Source organism: Meriones unguiculatus, chromosome 16, assembly GCF_030254825.1.
Source record: "Meriones unguiculatus strain TT.TT164.6M chromosome 16, Bangor_MerUng_6.1, whole genome shotgun sequence".
NCBI lineage: Eukaryota > Metazoa > Chordata > Mammalia > Rodentia > Muridae > Meriones > Meriones unguiculatus.
In genome coordinates, this window is record NC_083363.1 from 27,135,052 (window position 1) to 27,156,052 (window position 21,001).

Sequence of the window (21,001 nt, forward strand, 5' to 3'; positions counted from 1 at the left end):
CAACTTTTCTGTGTAGACCTGTTGTTGGTCCTGCAATTTTGACCTCCCCTATTTGCTGACTATTATGGTGCTGTGCAAGCAATACAACTGGCCTGCCCCCAGGGGACTTTGGGGTCCTGAAAACTGCTAGGTCACCACCTGCATCCTATGTCATCACCTGGGCCAGGGGCTCCAGATATAACCCATCTGCCACTCCCACCCATTTTCTCTCTCTGCCTCAGTTTCTCTCCCCTTCTCTGTTCTCTCTTTCTCAGCCCTCCCCCTGCACCATGTTCTTTCTCTTTTCCTACGCTCTCCCACTGTCTCTGTCTCTTTCTGACACTTTCTCTCTTTACCCTCATGGCCCACTCAGGCCCTAACTCTTCTCCCTTTTCCTTCCCCCAAATAAATCTCTTCTTATTAGATCTGCTGAGTGTGTGGCAATTTTTTTTTTTTAATAAATCCTAACAGTGACTGTGATTCTGAAACACATACTTGGTCTTTTGAGATGGCACAGAGGATGGTGCTATGCTGCTGGCCCTTCTGCTCTGTTCTTACTCTCTTGATGCAAAGTCTCTCACTGAGCCTGGAGCTTGGCTGGTAGACAGCAAACCCCAGCAACCCTGTCTCTGGCCTCACAGTCCTAGGGCTGCAGGCATATACCCGGCCATGCCCAACCAAATTAAAATTCAAATCCTTGTGCTTGCACAGCAGGTGACATTACTCATTGGCCATCTCCGCAGCCTCTTATGTCTCTCTTGATGGATTTGTCACAGATGAGACAATAATACAGTCTTTCAAGTTTTTGTTTTTGTTTTTTTTTTGACATAAAAGTCCTACTATCCTTGCAATTGCCAAGGAGGCGTATCTTTCTGTGTTACACGTGCAATGACTGGTGCCAATAGCACAGGTAGTTTCCAGACAGACTATGATCACAGGAAAAGCCAAGTCTTGTCGGGATTTTCTAGCTCTTCCCTCTAACCCATTGAGTTGGTTACAAATGGCCAATGAGTCACTCAGTCATGGCTGTGTAATGAAGCACCCTAAGATCCTCAGAGCACAAGGCTTGGAGCACTTCCAGACTGCTGGCACCTGGAGGTTCTGGTAATGGTGTACCCTGGAAGGGTACAGAACTTCTGTGTTCCTTCCCAATTTCTCCCCATGCATCTGTAGCCTTTGAAATAAACCAATCACATTAGGGGCTGGCTGAGCAGAATCACAGATAAGACAACCTGGGGCTGTGACTAGAGTCTGAGGGCCAGTGTCAGTCTTAGAGGATGGAGACCTCAACCAGTGGGACCTGACACTAGCTCCAGGGAGACACATCAAAATGAAGGAGAAAGATCAGACTGGGTGTCCAGGTAGAACTGATTGCTTACATGCTGCTGGAGAAATCCTACACCTTTTAAGTTTTATTCATTTGTTTTTCCAGTTAGGGTTTCACTGTGTAACCCTGGCTACATAGTGGCCAGAAACTTGCTCTATAGACCAGGCTAGCCAGAACTCACAGAGATCCTTCTGCCTATTCCTCCTGAGTGCTGGGATTAAAGGCGTGTGTCACTAGGCTAGGTCCCTACATCTTTTCAGGTCACAGATATGGGATATTGCTGAGGTGGCTGGGATTTCAGATTTTCAACTGAAATATATCTACGTGGAAATGAAGGCTCCAGGAAAACGAAGGCTTAGGTTCCCAATGATGACATTTCTACTAATCTTCCCAGGGGCCGGTGTCCACTTAAGATTGGGCTGGGGTAGAATCAGTAGAATTCTGCCACTCAACAATCTGGTACCTGGGTGGCGGCGGCAGGGAGGGGGGAATCCAAGATGGCAGTGACCAGCATGCACTGTGTCTGAGGGGCAAAGGATCTGAAACTCCAAAATTGGTACAGCAGAAACACCAACGCACACTTTCAAACCAGTGAACCTCTCTCATCTTCCTGAAGAATACTCCAGACACCAGAGAAAGACAGACCCAGTCTTAAGTACAGACTCCAGGAACAGAGAAGATTACGGATAAGTGGATGACCAGATGGTTAGTGTAAGAACAGAAACTATGAAAGTCAGAAGGGCCTGGGAAGATGTCAGGCAGACTTTAAGGGACCACAGATGCCAACCCAGACTACTATACTCAAGCAAAGCTCTCAATTAACATAGATGGAGAAAACAAAATATTCTATGACAAAACTAAACTTAAACAATATCTACAAAGCAACCCAGCCCTACAGAAGATACTAGAAAAAACTCCAATCCAATGAAAACAACTACACCCAAGAAAACAAAGGATATAGATAACTTCACAACAAAAAAATTAAAAGAAAACAGGCAATGAAACACAGTAACACCACCAACTCCACAATAAAAGAAACTAACATACATTGGACACTATTATCTACCAACATCAATGGACTCAACTCTCCAATAAAAAGACACAGACTAACAGAATGGTTGTGGAAACAGGATCCAACATTCTACTTCATCCAAGAAACACACCTCTGCAACAAAGATAAACACTACCTCAGAGTAAAGGGCTGGAAAAATGTTTTTCAAGCAAATGGACCCAGAAAACAAGCTGGAGTAGCTATCCTAATATCTAATAAAATAGACTTGCAACCAAAATTAATCAAAAAAGATGAGGAGGGGCACTTCATTCTCATCAAAGGAAAAATCCACCAGGACATCACAATTCTGAACACCTATGCCCCAAATACAAGAGTGCCTACATTTGTAAATGAAACATTATTAAACCTGAAACCACACATCGATCCCAACACCTTAATAGTGGGACACTTCACCACTCCACTCTCACCAAGGGACAGATCATCTGGCCAGAAGCTAAATAGAGAAATAAAAGCACTTTCAGAGGTCCTAAATCAAATGGACCTAATAGATGTCTACAGAACTTTTCAACCAAATTCAGTACCTCATGGAACTGTCTCCAAAACAGACTATAGACAAAGCAAGCCTCAACAGATACAAGAAGATTGAAATAATCCCTTGTATTCTATCTGACCACCATGGACTAAAGCTGGACCTCAACAAAAACAGAAATAGCAAAAAGCCTACACACACATGGAAACCAAACAACTTGCTACTCAATGACAGCTGGGTCAGGGAAGAAACAAAAGAAATTAAAGACTTCCTAGAAGCCAATGAAAATGAAGGCACAACATACCCAAACTGATGGGACACAATGAAAGTGCTAAGAGGAAAATTCATAGCACAAAATGCCTTCAAGAAGAAATTTGAAACATCTCATACAAGCAACTTAATGACTCACCTGAAAGCCCTAGAAAAAAAGGAAGCAGACACACCCAAGAGGAGTAGACGGCTGGAAATAATCAAACTTAGGGTGAAGAGCTTAAGTGAGCTTAGGTGACTCTATTTTGAGATGAGAAGCCATCTTGTGCACACCTGTGACCAAGAACTGAACTCAGGTTCCAGGAAAAACCACAAAGTATAGACTTGGCAGAAACCAGAGTTAATTCTCTTAGCAACAGCTTCCAGAAAACATCACAGAATAAACACTTGGTAGAAAATAGAGATAATCCCCCTGGCAACAGCCAATTAGAATCGGGTAGAAAAATTCTCCCCAACGTTCTAGATGTAGTTCAGAAGAATAGCAATTGTAGTTAAGCTTCAGCTAAAGGGTTACCATGCCCCTATGACTTTTACCCAATCCTTTAATGCCAAGGCATGGAACCCCCCAGCTTGGGGTTTTTCCCTTTAAAAACATTGTTCTCCTAGATCTCGGGGCTACATTCTTCTCCTGCTTCCACAGGAAATTTGTGACCCATGTTCAAACACGTACAATGAACCCTCATGTATTTACAGTGGAGTCGGATTCCTGATAATCTTTGGGGGGGTCTCACAAACTGGGCATAACCAGGGCTGAAATCGATAAATTAGAAACAAATAAAACAATTCAAAGAATCAATGCAACCAAGAGCTGGTTCTTTGAGAAAATCAATAAGATAGACAAACCCTTAGCCAAACTAACTAAAAGACAGAGAGATACCATCCAAATCAACAAAATCAGAAATGAAAAGGGGAACATAAACAACAGACACTGAGGAACTCCAAACAATCATTATTTCGAAAGCCTATATGCCACAGAATTTGAAAATCTAAATGAAATGGACAATTTTCTTGATAGATTCCATTAACCAAAATTAAATCAAGATCAGGTAAATAGAATGGATAGTCCTATATCCCCCAAGGAAATAGAAGCAGTCATCAAAAGTTTCCCTTCCCCCCCAAAAAAACAAAACAAAACAAAACAAAAACCCAGGGTCAGATGGTTTCAGCCCAGAATTCTACCAGACCTTCAAAGAAGAGCTAACTCCATTTCTCTTCAAACTATTCTACAAAATAGAAACAGAAGGAACATTACCAAACTCATTTTATGAAGCCACAGTCACCATGCTACCTAAACCACACAAAGACCCAATATAAAAAGAGAACTTCAGACCTATCTCTCTTATGAACATTGATGTAAAAATACTCAATAAAATACTTTCAAATCCAAGAACACATAAAGATACCATCCACCATGACCAAGTAGACTTCATCCCAGGCAAACAGGGGTGGTTCAATACATGGAAATCCATCAATGTAACCACCATATAAACAAACTGAAGGAGAAAAACCACATGATCATCTCCTTAGATACTGAAAAAGCATTTGACAAAATCCAACACCCATTCATGTTTAAAGTCTTGGAGATATCAGGGATACAAGGCACACACCTAAGTATAGTAAAGACAATATACAGCAAGCCTATAGTCAACATCAAACTAAATGGAGAGAAACTTAAATCAATCCCACTGAAATCAGGGACAAGGCAAGGCTGCCCACTCTCTCCATATCTCTTCAACATAATACTTGAAGTCCTAGCTAGAGCAATAAAACAACTAAAGGAGATCAAGGGGATACAAATCAGAAAGGAAGAAGTCAAAGTATCACTGTTTGCAGATGATATGATAGTATATATTAGTCACCACAAAAATTCAACCAGAGAACTCCTTCAGCTGATAAAAATCTTCAGCAAAGTGGCTGGATAAAAAATTAACTCAAAAAAATCAGAAGCCCTTCTATATACCAAAGACAAAAGGACTGAGAAAGAAATTTAGGGAAACAACACCCTTCACAATAGCCACTAATAATAAAGTACCTTGGTGTGACTCTAATCAAGCAAGTGAAAGACCTGTTCGAAAACAAAACAAAACAAAACAAAAAAAAAACCTTCAAGTCTTTGAAGAAAGAAATTGAAAAAGATATCAGAAGATGGAAAGATCTCCCATGCTCATGGATCGGTAGGATTAACATAGTAAAAATGGCCATCCTGCCAAAAGCAATCTATAGATTCAAGGCAATTCCCATCAAAATGCCAACACAATTCTTTACAGAACTTGAAGGAAAAAATTCTCAACTTCATATGGAAACAACAACAACAACAACAACAACAACCCAGAATTGCCAAAACAATCCTGTACAACAACAAATCATCTGGCAGGTATCTCCATCCCTGATCTCAAGCTGTACTACAAAGCAATAGTAATAAAAACTGCATGGTAAACAGAATGGTGGATCAATGGAATCAAATAGAAGACCCAGAAATAAACTCACACACCTACGGATACTTGATTTTTGACAAAGAAGCCAAAACCATACAAAGGAAGAAAGACAGCATCTTCAACAAATAGTGCTAGTCCAACTGGATGTCTACATGTAGAAAAATGCAAATAGAACCATATTTATCACCCTATGCAAAACTAAAGTCCAAGTGGATCAAAGACCTTAACATAGAACCAGACACACTAAACTGGTTAGAAGAAAAAGGGGGGAAGAGCCTAGAACTCATTGGCACAGGAGACAACTTCCTGAATAGAACACCAACAGCATAGGCTCTAAGAGCAACAATCAATAAATGGGACTTCATGAAATTGAAAAGCTTCTGTAAAGCAAAGGACACTGTTGTCAGAACAAAACGACAGCCTAAAGACTGGGAAAGGATCTTCACCAACCCTATACCTGACAGAGGTCTAATATCCAGAATACATAAAGAACTAAAGAAGTTAAAAAGCAAGAAGTCAAGTAATCCAATTAAAAAATGGGGTATGGAGCTAAACAGAGAATTCTCTGTAGAGGAACATAGAATGGCAGAGAAACATTTAAAGAAATGTTCAACGTCCTTAGTCATCAAAAAATGCATATCAAAACGACCCTGAGATTTCACCTTACACCCATCAGACTGGCTAAGATCAAAAACTCAAGTGACAATGCATGCTGGAAAGGATGTGGAGAAAGGGGAACCCTCCTCCATTGCTGGTGGGAATGTAAACTTGTACAACCACTTTGGAAATCAATCTGGTGCTTTCTCAGACAATTAGGAATAGTGCTTCCTCAAGATCCAGCTATACCACTCTTAGGCATATATCCAAAAGATGCACAAGTACACAACAAGAACATTTAACTAATCACACAACGGCCACGCAGGAGAGCTCGGGAGTGATGAAACTCACATGTCCACATAGAGCCAGAGATTCTTGGAGCCAGAAGAGACAGAGATAGAAGTGATGAGAGACCCAGTGACTTGCCAGTGTCACAAAGCTAGTGGCTGCTGGGTTTGCAATATCCTTACATATACCTGCTCTTTCCCTATACACACCTGACCTTTTATATGGACAGTACCAGTTCCTTCCCAACTCTGTCATCCTAAAGAGACAGAGTTCAGATAAAAGAAAAGCCAAGTTTGGTCATCCTCAGTGCTTTTGTCAGGGATGAGTGACAGCCAGGACTGGGAGGAGGTAGTGTTTCAACCAAACCACAAACCTGACTGCTGTGGAGTAAGGGTCACTAGTCATGCCCTTGGAATATGTTGACAACTGAAGGGACAATGAAAAGGTGTATGAAACAATAACCTCATGGAAAGCACAAGTCACAATGGTGGCCCAGGTCAGGTAGATGCTGTTCTCTATGGTGGCCTTTCAGTGTGAGACCAGTTAGAGCTGCTTTCTTGTCTCTTCCTCTTGCAACAGTGTGTGGAAAGGTGACCCCACAGGTTATGATGATGTCCCAAGCTATTCTGTTATGTGATTAGTCATGCCCTACTAGACTGCAGGGGATAAAATTAAAAAACTGACTTGTGGTTGCCAAGGTTAAGTGGGGGGAGGGGAATGCTGCTTCAGCCCTGGGAAGGCTTGCTTCTACAGAGAGAATTATGTGCCCCTTTTTGGTTTTCTTTTTGGTAACTTCTTCCAAGGCACTCTGGCAGCTGTAATACCCACATTCCAACACAATTTTGGGGTGAGCTGTGGGGAAAGGACAGCATTTTAGAAGTGCTAACAATGGAAAGAACACAGACCAATGCAGCATCTTAGCAATAAGAGGACAGCTCCTTGCTCTGCATGGTACTTTTAGCACAGACTGCTGACATCTCAGTGTGATCGGGCTGCCTGCCTGTTAGAGGGGGCACAGTTGGTCCTGGCCACTACCTAACAGTAGTGTGCTACCAAGAACAACCCCAGTTCAGGTAACTGCCTCAATGGGCTCCTTGCTTAAACTGTCTCTTACTAAGTTGTAAGGTTTATTGCATTGTCCAGTACTGTGTTTAGCTTCACTGAAAATCCTATCGCAGCTTGTCTAAAAATGGCAAAATTTTTTGTTTGTTTGTTTGTTTGTTTAAAGATGTGTTGTTGGGTGGTCTCAAACTGCTGGGCCCATGAGCTGCCTACCTTAGCCTTCCGAGTCCTGTGAGCCTTCCGAGTCCTGTGACTATAGGAATGTTCCACCCTGCCTGGCTCCTAAGGAGCACCATTAGGCAGTCAATGTGTTTAGCTAAAACACTAGAGGACAGATACACTAGAGGACAGACACACTAGAAGACAGTCCCAGTTTAGAAGGGGCAGCACATGCACTGCTAAGGAGAGAGTAACTGGCGTGCTAACCCACATGGAACATAATTAATGCTATGTTTAGGAGGAGGTATCTGAACTCTCAATGAGTGCTGAGGCAGTATGGGATCGAGGGTGATGCAGGGCTGGGATGGAGACCTCAGTGTGACTGAAGTGTGGAAAACAGGAGGGGACAAAGGCCTGACTCAGAAGCTGGGACTTACGGTGCAGAGGGGGCAGACATACTAGGTGGGATTTCAATAGTGGCCACTCAAGTGGTCTTAGTCTGAGACCAACATAGTCCTCTAACCCCCAACACACACTGAGAAGAGATCTAGCCAGGCTAACCTCAAATTCCTGGATCCTCTCGCCTCAGCCTCCTCCTCCACCTTCTTTTTCCTCTTTTTCAAGACAGTTTCTCTGTGTTGTGTAGTCTTGACTGTCCTGGAATTAGCTCTGTAGACTAGGCTGGCCTTGAAATCACAGAAACTCACTGGCTGAGTGCTGGGCCTGGTTTGCCTCAGCCTTCTGAGTCCTGGGATTAGAGGTGTGAGCCACTATGCCTGGTTAGAAAGTTATTTCCGATTAGGTAATACATTCATCTATTTTAGAATTCAAATGGTGGGGGAGTGGAGTCTCCCTCTCAGCTCTGTGAATCTCTTTAATGCTGAGAGGCAACCAGAAGCACCTCTCTTAGACATATGTGCATAAAAGATTTGCTCTTCCTCTTTCCCCCTTTCCATGAAAGGGCAACATAGCAAAAGGTACTGTGCTTGGCTCACTCAGCACCATGACTGAGAAATAATTCCATCCCAGAAGGCAAACAGCATCCTGTAATGGTTGTAGAGTGAGCATTCCACTGACAAGATGGCTGTGATTTGCTGAATGAGTTCCTCCCTTATTCTATCTGCAGAAGGCTCCTTCTTAAAATTGTATCCCTGAAAGACTGATTCCTGTTTCAGTGAGGTCCAGCTCCAACAGCTGAACAGACACATTATAACTCACTGTGTGCAAATGCCCTTAACTTCATAGACTGCTCATGGTAGTAAACCTTGAAGTCTCCAGGAAGCAGTGATAGCGCCTAATCTCCATAAATGTATGTGTGTGTGTGTGTGTGTGTGTGTGTGTGTGCAGGAGTGCACATGCCTTCAAAGGCCCAAGGCATCAGATCCCTTTGGAGCTGGAGTTACAGGTAATGGTGAGCCTCTGTATTTGGACTCTGGGATTCAAACCCAGCAAGATCTCTAAGTACTCTTAGTCACTGAGCCATCTCTCCAGCCCCTAAAACATTTGAAAAAATAATTCATTTATTTTTATTTTATGTACATTCGTGTTTTGCCTGCATGTATGTCTGTGTGGGTGTCAGATCCCCTGGAACAGGAGTTATAAACAGTTGTGAGTTGCCATGTGGGTGCTAGAGATTAAACCTGGGTCCTCTGAAAGAGCAGTCAATGTTCTTAAACACTAAGCCATCTCTCCAGCCCCCTAAAACATTAAAAAAAAAAAAAACAAACATTTAGCTATTGTGTGTATGTGTGTGTGCATGCCTTAGTTTATTACAGAGGTTGAAGGACAACCTGCAGGAATTGATTCTCTCTTTCTCCCATGTGGGTCCTGGGGATTGAACTCATGTCATCAGGCTTAGCAGCATATTCCCTTCATCTGCTGTGTCTTCTTATTGACCCACGCTTCTTGTCCCCCTTCTTTTCAGGTCTGTTCCTCAGTGGACTCTGATGTCAGCTGACTTAGCCCTCACCTCTTTGAATGCTGGCCATCTGCATTCCTGTTCCATCCCTACGGCATCTCTCCTATCGCATCTTGCAAAACCATCATACATGCACGGTCATGTAGTTAAGGCCGAATCATGCTCCAGAATGCTAAGGGACTTTAAATTTGGGACAATAAACCAGGTCTTTGCATGGGAAATGCCTCCTAAAACAAACATTTGTTTTGGATTTTGAGCTTCCCTGCTTACACTGTGAATACTTTTACTTTAAAAATTGATGACTTTGTCATAGACAGTAGAATCCTGGCCAACATTCCCCGCCACATAATAATGTGCTTTTATAGGATACAATGATGAATTGAGTGCAGGGGACTGCCTTCCACACACTGCCAGAATTCATCAACAGAAGCTCTTATAAGTTCATACTCACTTCCCCATGCATGTCTGTGACATTCCTACCTCCATGATCCATCTAGGTCATCTGGGAGATCCTTGCTTTGAATTCGCTTCTCTTTCTGTTGTCATGTGAAAGTGATGAACTTCTTTTCTTTTAATTTAAAATATTGTATTATTATACATGTATGGGTGTTTTGCCTGCATGTGTGTGCACTATGTGCTTGCCTGGTGCCTAACGAGACCAGAAGAAGGTGTCAGTTTCCTTCAAACTGGAGTTATAGATGGTTGTGAATTACAACATGGGTGCTGGGAATCCAGGTCCCCTGGAAGACCCTGTGACAGTCCACACATCTGTCCTATTGCACTGGCAAATCTGAAGGGAAAACCCAATGAGATGTTTGGGGAAGTGGACTGTAGAGGCCACAGCACATCAAAGAGGGCTGGAGGGTTGAGGTGAAGAGTAGGTCTGGCAGAACTGTCACACATCTGCCCTCCAGCTCTGATGGGCTTCCACTTCTTCCAGCACCACCAGTAGGAGTTCACAGTTTTTTCCTCGCAAATGGTATTTTAGAAATTTCCTATGGAAGAGGAACTCTAGCCTGGAGTTTCTTTCTTTTCTTTTTTCTTTCTTTTTTAAGACAGGGTTTCCTCTGTGTAGTCCTGGCTGTTCTGGAACTCTTTCTGCAGACCAGGCTGGCCTCAGAGATTCACCTGTCTCTGCCTCTGAGTGCTGGGACTAAAGTCGTATGTCACCACCGCCCATCCTGGAGTCTCTTTTCTAATATCCCCAGTCCTTGTGACTTCCATTTACTAATGAGCATGCTGGTGTGGAGGTCTGAACCCCAGTTTCTGCTATTTTGTACCATATTAGCTGTGATTCAGGCAAGTCATCCTCCTTCATAGCGAATGATTTTATTGTAGGTTAAGAGCTATAAAGTAAGAGTTTAAACAAAACGGTTTCTAAGCTCCCTTCCAGTCCTAAAACTTTATGACTGCCATGTTGCTTTCTTTCCCTTTTTAATAATGTAATAGCTTTAGTCAGTTACAATGTCCATATCTCAGAAAGCCTTGAAAGAAAAAACTAGGGGCTGTAGAGATGGCTCAGCAGTTTTAATGTGTACTGTTCTTCCAGAGGACACAAGTTCAATTCTAAGGGATCCAGTGCCCTCTTTTTTTTTTTTATTTAGCATTTTAAATTAACTTTTATTAGTTACACTTTATTCACTTTGTATCCCCCCATAAACCCCTCCCTCCTCCCCTCATAACCCCACCTTCCTTTCCCCTTCTTCACACATGCCCATCCCCAAGTCCACTGATAGGGGAGGTCCCCCTCTCCTTCCTTCTGATCTTAGTCTATCAAATCTCATCAGAAGTGGCTGCATTGTCATCTTCTGTGGCCTGGTAAGGCTGCTCCCCCTACAGGGGGAGGTGATCAAAGAGCAGGCCAATCAGTTTATGTCAGAGGCAGTCCCTCTTCCCATTACTATGGAACCTACTTGGACACTAAACTGCCATGGGCTACATCTGTGCAGGGGTTCTAGGTTATCTCCATGCATGGTACTTGGTTGGAGTATGAGTCTCTGGAAAGACCCCTGTGTTCAAATTTTCTGGTTCTGTTGCTCTCCTTGTAGAGTTCCTCTCCTCTCCAGATCTTACTATTTCTCACTTCCTTCATAAGATTCCATGCATTCTGCCCAACAGTTGGCCATAAGTCTCAGGGCAGAGCCTTTCAGAGGCCCTCTGTGGCAGGTTCCTAACTTGTTTCCTGTTTTCTTCTTCTTCTGATGTCCATCCTCTTTGCTTTTCTGGATGGGGATTGAGCATTTTAGCCAGAGTCCTCCCTCTTGATTGGTTTCTTTAGATGTACAGATTTTAGCAGACCTCTTTGGGCACCTACTCACAGGCACATACCTTATGTCTTCCCGCCCCATAATTTAAAGAAAAAGAATGAAACTAAATGGGGCTGGGGGAGGAATTTCTGCAATCGTTGGTTGGTATGGCACCCAAAACACTGAGGTGGTCCCAACATTCCCATCTTGTAAGTATAGGCAGGCCTTTGAATACGACAGCATTCCTGTTACTTTACATGGTAATGGTGATGACAGTAACTATTTAGAAACAGTCACTCTCATGAGCTGACCACTTTCTTTAAGAATCTACCAAAGCAACTTCATAGGAAGGGAATGGCCTTGCTATGTGTAGGTGCACGGCAAGACTTGCTATGGCCCATGAAGAATCAACAGCCAGGAGGAAAAAAAGGATTCAGTCCCACAATGGAAATGAACTGAATTTGGCAACAACTAAGAACTTTGATTACAAGCTCTGTTAAGATCTGAGCAGAGGGCTCGGTGGTTGAGAGTACTGGCTATTCTTCCAGAGGATCCAGTTTTAGGACCCAGGTTCGAATCCCAGAAACCCACACAGCAGAACACAGATCACAACTGTCTGTAACTAGTTCTAGGGAATTCACAGCCTCTTCTGACCTCTATGTGCACCAGGCATGCATGTGGTGAGCAGACATTCATACAGGACATACATGGAAGCAAAATACTCAAATAATGTTAAATAAAATTAAATCTAAGAAACAAAGCAAAACAACACAAAAGATCTGAGCAGAGGCCCCAGAAGGCTGTGCCCAGCCTCTCGACTGCCTCAACCACTAGCTACTAATCCTGCTGCCTCTCCTTTATTACTCAGAAGTAGGAAGCAAGCAGAGCTGGCCCGTGGGTACAGTATTTATGACTGGGAATGTTGCAGGCTCCTCAAATCACACTTTATATATGGCTGCCCTCAATTTTTAGGTGTTTTATTCTTTTATGCAATCATAGAACCAAGCTGCTGAAATGAGATTAGTAGAGGCACTAGCCAAGGTCTAATTAAGTTTTAAATTTTCTAACAAGAAAATAAAAGCTGCCACTTTTTCTTTTGGGAATCCAACAGCTTTCCTTTGACTTTAAATGTACCCAATAATTAGAAGTTAGTCTGTTTTCACATGGATTCACATACAGCTCTGGGCTATAACACGATGGTTAGTCTTCACTGTCATCCCCACTGGATTTACAATCAGCTAGGACACACAGCTCTGTGTCTGTGAGAAGGTTTAACTGAGGACAAGACCTGTTCTGAACATGAGTGCCATCATTCAATAGGTTGGGCCAGAATAAGCCATTAGAAGGAGGAAGTGATTGAGCAGCTTGCTCATCTCTTCCTGCTTTTTGATGGTGGACACCATGTGACCCCCTCCCACAGCCATAGGTGGAGACCCCATTGTGATGCACTGTGTCCTCAAACTTTGAGCTGAAAATAAACGACTCCCCCCCCATGATCCCTTATTTCCTTAAGTTGCTATTGTCAGATATTTTGTTACAGCAAAGAGAAAGTAACTAGTATGGCCATATCACAGCCATGACTGCTCTCTTGCAGGCTTGATTGGAGCAGCTGCTTTACCTGCTGTCACACAATGCCCCGCCATGGTGAGCTGCACCTTTGAACTGTAAGTTGAAATAATCTTTCCTTCAGCTGCTCTTGTCAGACTGCTGTCATAGCAGGACATGCCCTGGAACATTCTACTGTCTCTCTAGGGCCTGCCCACATCCAGAATAAATTCTTGCATCTGTTACATCTATTGTAACTGAACATCTAGTGTGTGCAAGGACTTGACTAGGCCTTGGCCAGGTCATAAAGAAGTGTGAAATGTTTGTATAATGATGAAACTGAGAAAAAGCTTCTGTACTTAATAATTACAATTTTAGAACATCTAGGCTAATAATAATGTAAAAAGTTAACTATGGCAGCCTAGAGAGATGGCTCAAAAGTTAAGAGCACTGGCTGCTCTTCCAGAGGTCCTGAGTTCAGTTCCCAGCAACCACATGGTGGCTCACAACCATCTATAAAGAGATCTGGTGCCCTCTTCTGGCATGCAGGTGTATATGCAGATAGAACACTGTATACATGATAAATGAATACATCTAAAACAACAACAACAAAACAGTTGTTGCTCTTCTAGATTACCAGGGTTTGCCTCCCAGCACCCACAGCTCACAATCATCTGTAACACCCCCTTCTGGCCTCTCTGGGTACTGCATGCACATGGTGCACAGACACACACACAAGCAAAACACCCATAAAACCAAAACGAACAAAAATTTTAAAAAGTAACTATAAAGTAATTATTTCCTCAAACAAAAAACCAGGCTACATCTGATTCTAAGATGGTCTTTTAAGATTTTTAAAAGTTATTTTCATTTTTGTGGTGTTGAGGACCAAATTCTGGGTTTCTTCTATGTTGGTGGTGGTTTACCAGTGGCATTTCTTTTAAAAACTGAGCCATCTCTCCTGTCTCCAGTGGCATTTCTTTAAGGACTAGTATCTTTATGGAGCTGCCACAGTAGGGTGGGTTCTTTCTGGTCACTGGCCCCTTGATAAATGTGAGGATGAGCACAGGGACAGGTGAAGATATAACTGAGTCTAGCATGCCCATGAAGCATCATCTCTTGCCATTTACTAAGAACCCTGGAACAAAGCTCTGTAACATCACCATTCCAAGACCAGAAGCCTAAGGTTTTAAGAACTTAGATGACTTGTTCAACATTACTAGAAGGTCAGTGATGATGGGAACTAAACCCAGGAACTAGTGAAATGCTAACTACTGAGCTAAGTCCCTATTTCCACTAATGAGGAGCAAACACTCAGTGTCAGGTTTGAGCAGCAAGCAGAGTTTATGCTTAGCATGATTTACTAGATACATTTATCTTTCAGCATGTTAGATGTCAGAGCAGCACCCACAAATGCAATGAGGTGCCATGCCAGTGAGTGGTGGTGCAGACCACTTAGATCACAGGGAATGAGGGAATCTGTGTGTGGGCTGGGATGTGGCTCAGTTGATAGAGTGCTTACCTAGCACACAGGGAACCATGAGTTCTATCCCCCACACTGCATAAAACTAGGTGTGGTGGCACACACACGTAACCCCAGCGGTTGGCCGGTCCAGGAAAGATCAGAAATTCAAGCTCATTCTTCTTGGCTACAAAACATGTTTGAGGTCAGCCTGTGCTATGTGAGACTCTGAATTAAACCCACTTCTGTGGCCTGTGTTAGATGTTGACAGTATTAGCTTAGCATGTATGTGCTTTTGGTTGTAATCTGCCAGCTCTCCCAGGGGCTACCAACTTTTTCTGGGACACAACTGTAGGCTTTATGCTTTGGTTGTGATGAGGAACATAGATGTGTCAATTAAGGTATTCCTCCATGAGAGATGAAGCTAGATTAGACTACTCTATGACTCTACCAATGTGAGGTGAGCACTAAAGATGGGAGAGTAGGGGTGCCTGCTCCTGAACAGGGGACCTAGAGGGGGAGCCAAACTCCAGGCTTGGGAGAAGGACACCACTTCCCAAAAGCCACAGCAGAAAGGCTTAATTCTTACCCTAAAGGTGGCTGACTTATTTGGAAGGCTCAGGCACAAGAACTGTCATGAATGTGAGGCTGGTCTGGATTGGAGAATAAGACCTAGTAATACCCTTGCCCCCACTATGTTTGCCCAGCCAAGGCAACTAGGGAGAAATAGCCGAGAGCTTGTCTTCTGGAGGCTGCTGCGAAGCACAGCTCCCAACAGTGTACCTGCACTGTGCTCTAGGTTATAAATTAGCAAAGGTTGTAGACCCTAACTGCATCTTGACATATACTGAGAGGCAAGATGATGGGGGGAAAATATGTAGACTTGGGGATTAAGGCAATGTGAATTTAAGTCTCTATCAATGTTTAGCTGGGCAGCCAAGAGCAAGAAGCTTCCTTTTTTATTCCCATAAACCACCAAATGGGGATAATACAGTCTAGGTTTTAAGGATTGGATAGAGTATGTACAAAGCACTGAGCACTACAGCTGTCATGGAAGCTGCTGTAAACGACAGCTGCTCTCAGAGCTCCCGATATGTGAAAGGGCAACACTACAGCATGCTTGGTCCAGCATGTCTGTCTTAACATGTCTGCTCAGAATGTGAGGGCTGGTTGTGAATTAGAAACTGTTTACTCCACTGGTAATTTCTGACTCCCCAACAACTTAATACCTTAATATGGATCATCTAAATGGAAAAAAAAATTGAGGTTTTAATATTAGATTCAGAAGCTTGGTGTGATGGCGCACACCTGTAGTACCAGCACTCTGGGAGGCTGAGGCCAGGGGTCTTTGTGAGTTCAAGGCTAGCCTGGTCCATAGAGTGAGTCCAGGACAGCCAAGGCTACACAAAGAAACCCTGTCTCAATAAAATCAACCAACTAACCAACCAACCAACCAAAAAAACAAACAAATTAGATTCAGAGCATTTGAAGCCACAAGGGTTCTTAGAGGTTATTTTGTGGTCAAAGTCACATCAGAGACAAAAGAAACTGCAACCATTTGATATAAGAATGGTATTTCAAAGGTCATCTTAGGGCTGCCAAGAGCATCTTGCCATAAGTACATCATGGTCTTGGTATTTATTCTTTTGTTCTACACAGCGATGGAGAAAGGCTTGGAGCAGTGGTAGCACACACCTTTAATCCCAGCACTCAGGAGGCAGAGGCAGGTGGAGCTCTAGAGTTCAAGGACAGCCTGGTCTACAGAGCAAGTTCTAGGCCAGCCAAGGCTATACAATGAAACCCTGCCCCAAAATAGATGAAAAATAAATGAAGGATAACTTTTAAATGAGAACATTCAATCTAAGGAGTGTGAGTAACAATGGCAGCAGACATTATTTGTGATTATTTTCATGTATTGTGGCTCAGAGTACATGGTGGGGGGGGGGACACTGGACCCACATGATTATCACATTTAATATCCTGAGGTGCTTTCCAGTAGTGCTCCTGTACCTGGAAACCTTTTATTCTGCCGGCAGAAACAGACATGCTTTGAGATTTAGAGGCCATAGCTCATTCTTAAGCTCCAGCTCAAATTCAACTATTTCATCACTGGAAGGCAAGGGGGAAGGAGTGATGTTCAATTTCCCATTACCTTCCTCAGCAGATTACTTACATAATTCAGACAGCCAGTCAGAGGCAATGCACTTAACTTTATGTGTATGAATGAACAATAGAGTTGGCTGTACCCAGATGCTAAATGAGAGAGGACCTACAGAGGAAATCCAGTCTTTCCTGGAGACCTTGTGTTCAGAAAGCCAGAGTTCACCAGGTACACCCTGTTCTTATCTGAGTTGTTACCACATGGCCTACACAAATAATAATAATTACAACAACAACAATAACCTCTACAGAACTTCCAGCATTAGGACTAGATCATGTTCTCTGATGATGCATCCATCCATCTGTACCTGCTGCCTGTCTAGACCTCTGGAAGTGTTCAGGGGAGCTTTAATCTGTGAGGTAGAGGATATTCTGGAGCCAACCAAGTGTGGGAACTGAACTCTCCTTTGGGGATTGGTAACAAACATTAGCATATTAAAAGCCAGCAGGCAGTGCTTAGGGAGAAGTTCTGTGCAATGCTGGCATTTCCCAAACTTCTTTAGACCATGGAGCACTTTTCTGTGCAAACCTAGGGAGGATTCATTACCACATCGATCCCAGCGCTGCTTGGGAAACTTCACTCAATTATGTTTCAGGGTTGGCTTGTGAACTCTAAACTAGGCCAGGAAGAAATGATACCAGTACGTTGGAAAGATGCCATTTTCTGAAGGTCTTGACCTTTCTAGAAAAAGAAGATGACAGCTGAGATGAAAAGCAAGTAGGAATGAGAAAAGGCTTGGCAGAGAGCTCACCTTTGACCCTGCCTTCCCCGACAGCACATCTTATAGCTCCACATCTTATGCTTATTAGCATTATCTTGCCCCAATTCCTGTGAGCTTCTTGAGGCTGGAACCTCCATGCCTAGCCCAGTGTCTGTGCTGCTGGCGGAATAAGTAAATGAGCAGCATCAAACTGTGTTCATGTTATCAACTTCATGACATGACCTTCAGTAACCACGCAAGGTGACAGTGTTTTCTGTAGATATGTCCTATGACACCCTATGAGTTATGTATCTTTATCCTTACTTTCAACACATAGGAAAAGCCCAATGTTACCCAGCTAGTAAATGTCAGCACCCAACACAAACTCAGGCAGTATGATATCAGTGCCTGTGTTCTTGGGAGCTAGGGTCTCCTTCAGCCTAGGTTGTCTTCAAACTAATTATGTAGTCAAGGTTGACTTTGAAATTCTGATCCTGCCTGTACTCCCAAATGCTGGGATGTCACTCATCGCCTACCATGTTGTTCTGGGGACCAAACTCAGGGCTTCATGCATCACATGCAAGACATCCCCAGCCTAGAGGTGTGTGTGTGCATTTTTTTTTTTTTTTGAAACAGGGTTTCTATGTGTAGCCCTGTCTGCCCTGGACTCACTTTGTAGACCAGGCTGGCCTCAAACTCACACAGATCTGCCTCCCTGAGTGCTGGGATTAAAGGCATGTGCCACCACTGCCTGGCTAGAGGTGTGTTCTTAAGCCCCACATCATCCTGTTTTTTTTTTTGTTTTTTTTTTTTTGTGTGTGTGTGTGTGTGGTTCATCTCAGTACTAAAATTTACACAGTTCTGTGGAGAGAGTAGGAAAAGCCTGTAATTTATGTTGACTTCTTGCTCTAGAGATAGAGAATACAAGAGAAAGACAAGAATTTAGCTGGGGTGGCAGATAGTCAGCCCAGCAATGTGTAAACTCACACATAAACTCAGTGAGAGATGCTACAATAGACAATTTGATGGTGTGACGTGTGTGGGGCAAGCTGAGGATGGGTACAGTCTTCGTAGTTGTAGTGGAGGACACTGAGATAACATCCTGGATTATCAGCTGGGCTCTATGACCTCATAAGACCAAGAAGGAAAAGATACATTTAGGGATTCAGTGGGGAAGGCCACATAGAGACAGGACAGAGATGGAAGCGATGCTTCCACAGGCTGAGAAGCACCTATAGCCACCAGACCCTAGACGAGGCAAGGAAGGATAATCCTCTAGAGCCCTTGGAGGGAGCATGACCCTGTTGATAGCTTAATTTCATGACTTTAACACTCAACTGTGAGAGAACAAACTTCTGTTGCTTTAAATCAAGTTTGTGGCAATCCCCACCCTGACCAATTTCCCTGGGTAGCTCTGGCTGTCCTGGAACTCTCAATTTTTTTTTTTTTTTTTTTTTTTTTTTTTTAAATAGCAGTCCTAGGAAATAAATGCAGGTGGTTCATTCTGGTACTTAGCATGAAGCTAAGGTCTTATCCATTTGATATCATTCATAGATGCTCAAGGGATCCAATGTACAACATATAAAGCAAACCAAGAAGTCAATGGCACAGCACCGCAGGCCTAAAAACTAAGTATATTCTACATGTCAGTCATGGCCTCTAGCTTTAAGAGTGTGAGTACCAGAGGCTTGCCATCTTACTCAGGAAATGGCCCAAAGTCATTTGAAAGAAACTATCCCCCCACACACCTTTTAATCACTAGGTTGCATTTCTCTTCGTTATCACTACCCCGAATCATTCTATTTTGTACACCCTATAATTTAAACATAGAGACAGTGATTTTTCTGTATAGTTTTCTTTAAGTGTTTCTGTTGGCTTTAATTGAGGGGGAAAAACCTAGAGGCACTTATTAATTCTATTTTTGCAGCTTCTGACTTTAAATCTTATGCTTCTAGGTTTGCACATGCTATCTACTCCTGCCTTATGAGATGGCCACACATCCAAAGCTATTCTGGAATAAGGGCTTAGTAATATCTCCCCTTGACATCCACATCATGTTTCCCCAAAAAGAGTCTATAAAGATGAGACTCATTGTAAGCAAACAAATGCTATCTTAAAAGCTCTATGGATAGATTAAAATAAAAGGCATCCAAATCAGAAATGGAAAAGTAAAATGAGTTCTGGCTGTAAGTAAGTGAACTCCTTTTGTTTTTCTAACTTTACTGACATATAGCTGACAAAGAATTGTATATTTAAGGGGTTCAACACCATGTTCTGATACATAATACAACATGAAGTATTACTACAATTAGGCTAGTTAATGTGTATCCTTTTTTATACAGGGGCTTGCTATGCAGCTCAGGCTAGTCTTGAATTCATGATCCTCTGCCTCAGCGTACTACAGGTGTGGGCCACCATGCCCACCTTCCAAGTCAACATGTCTATCTCTTTACACAGTTGTGTGTGTGTGTGTGTGTGTGAGATCTAGCATCTCTCTTAGCAAATCCAAGCACAGGATACAGTATTTGCGACTACAGTCACCCTAACCCTTTGACCTTTCATTCTATTTACGCCTCTCCTTGGCCCTATAGCAACCACCATTCTACATTCTACTTTATTTCTATGAGTTTCATTAGTTTTTAGATTTCACATATAAGTTAGAGGCATGATTTTATATATATATATATATAAAAAATCAAATATATATATATATAAAATGTGAAGGAATCTACTGAAAAGTGCTGAATAAGCAAGACTGTTTCTAAAACTGCAGCTGGTACTTTGAGCAGCACCCAGCAGCTTATGTTCAGTCAAAATGTAAAGAGAGTTTATCACACTACGAACAGTGATAAAAAACTTCCTGCGCCCAGATGAATATCTGGATATTCAAAAGTAGATGAAAAGCACCTAACATGACAAATATGTGAGCAGACTTTATTTTCCTTCTCTCTCTCTCTCTCTCTCTTTTTTTTAGACAGGGTTTCTCTGTATAGCCTGGCTGTCTTAGAACTCTCTTTGTAGACCAGGCTGGCCTCGAACTCACAGAGATACCCCTGCCTCTGCCTCCTGAGTGCTGGAATTAAAGGCATGCACCACCACATCCAGCTCCTTCTCAATTCTTAAAATATATATATATATATATCTGTTGAAAGCAAAGATATTAACCAGCTCACTCCATCAAAGACCATAACCACCAAGTGACTCTGGCTTAAAGGAGTGAGGTTCTGAAGCTCTACCTTGTTATATGTCTGCTTCCAGGCTAATCACAGTGACAGCCTGCCCTGTCTGCAGCATAGTCAAATGCATGTGCT

The 21,001-nt window shown here is 42.7% G+C and overlaps 1 protein-coding gene across 6 annotated transcripts in view; it reads right to left on the minus strand.

The window, feature by feature from the left end:
• The window catches only part of Micu1 (mitochondrial calcium uptake 1), a 162,605-nt gene that overhangs the window by 5,835 nt on the left and 135,769 nt on the right, over nucleotides 1–21,001 (minus strand). The window lies entirely within an intron of this gene.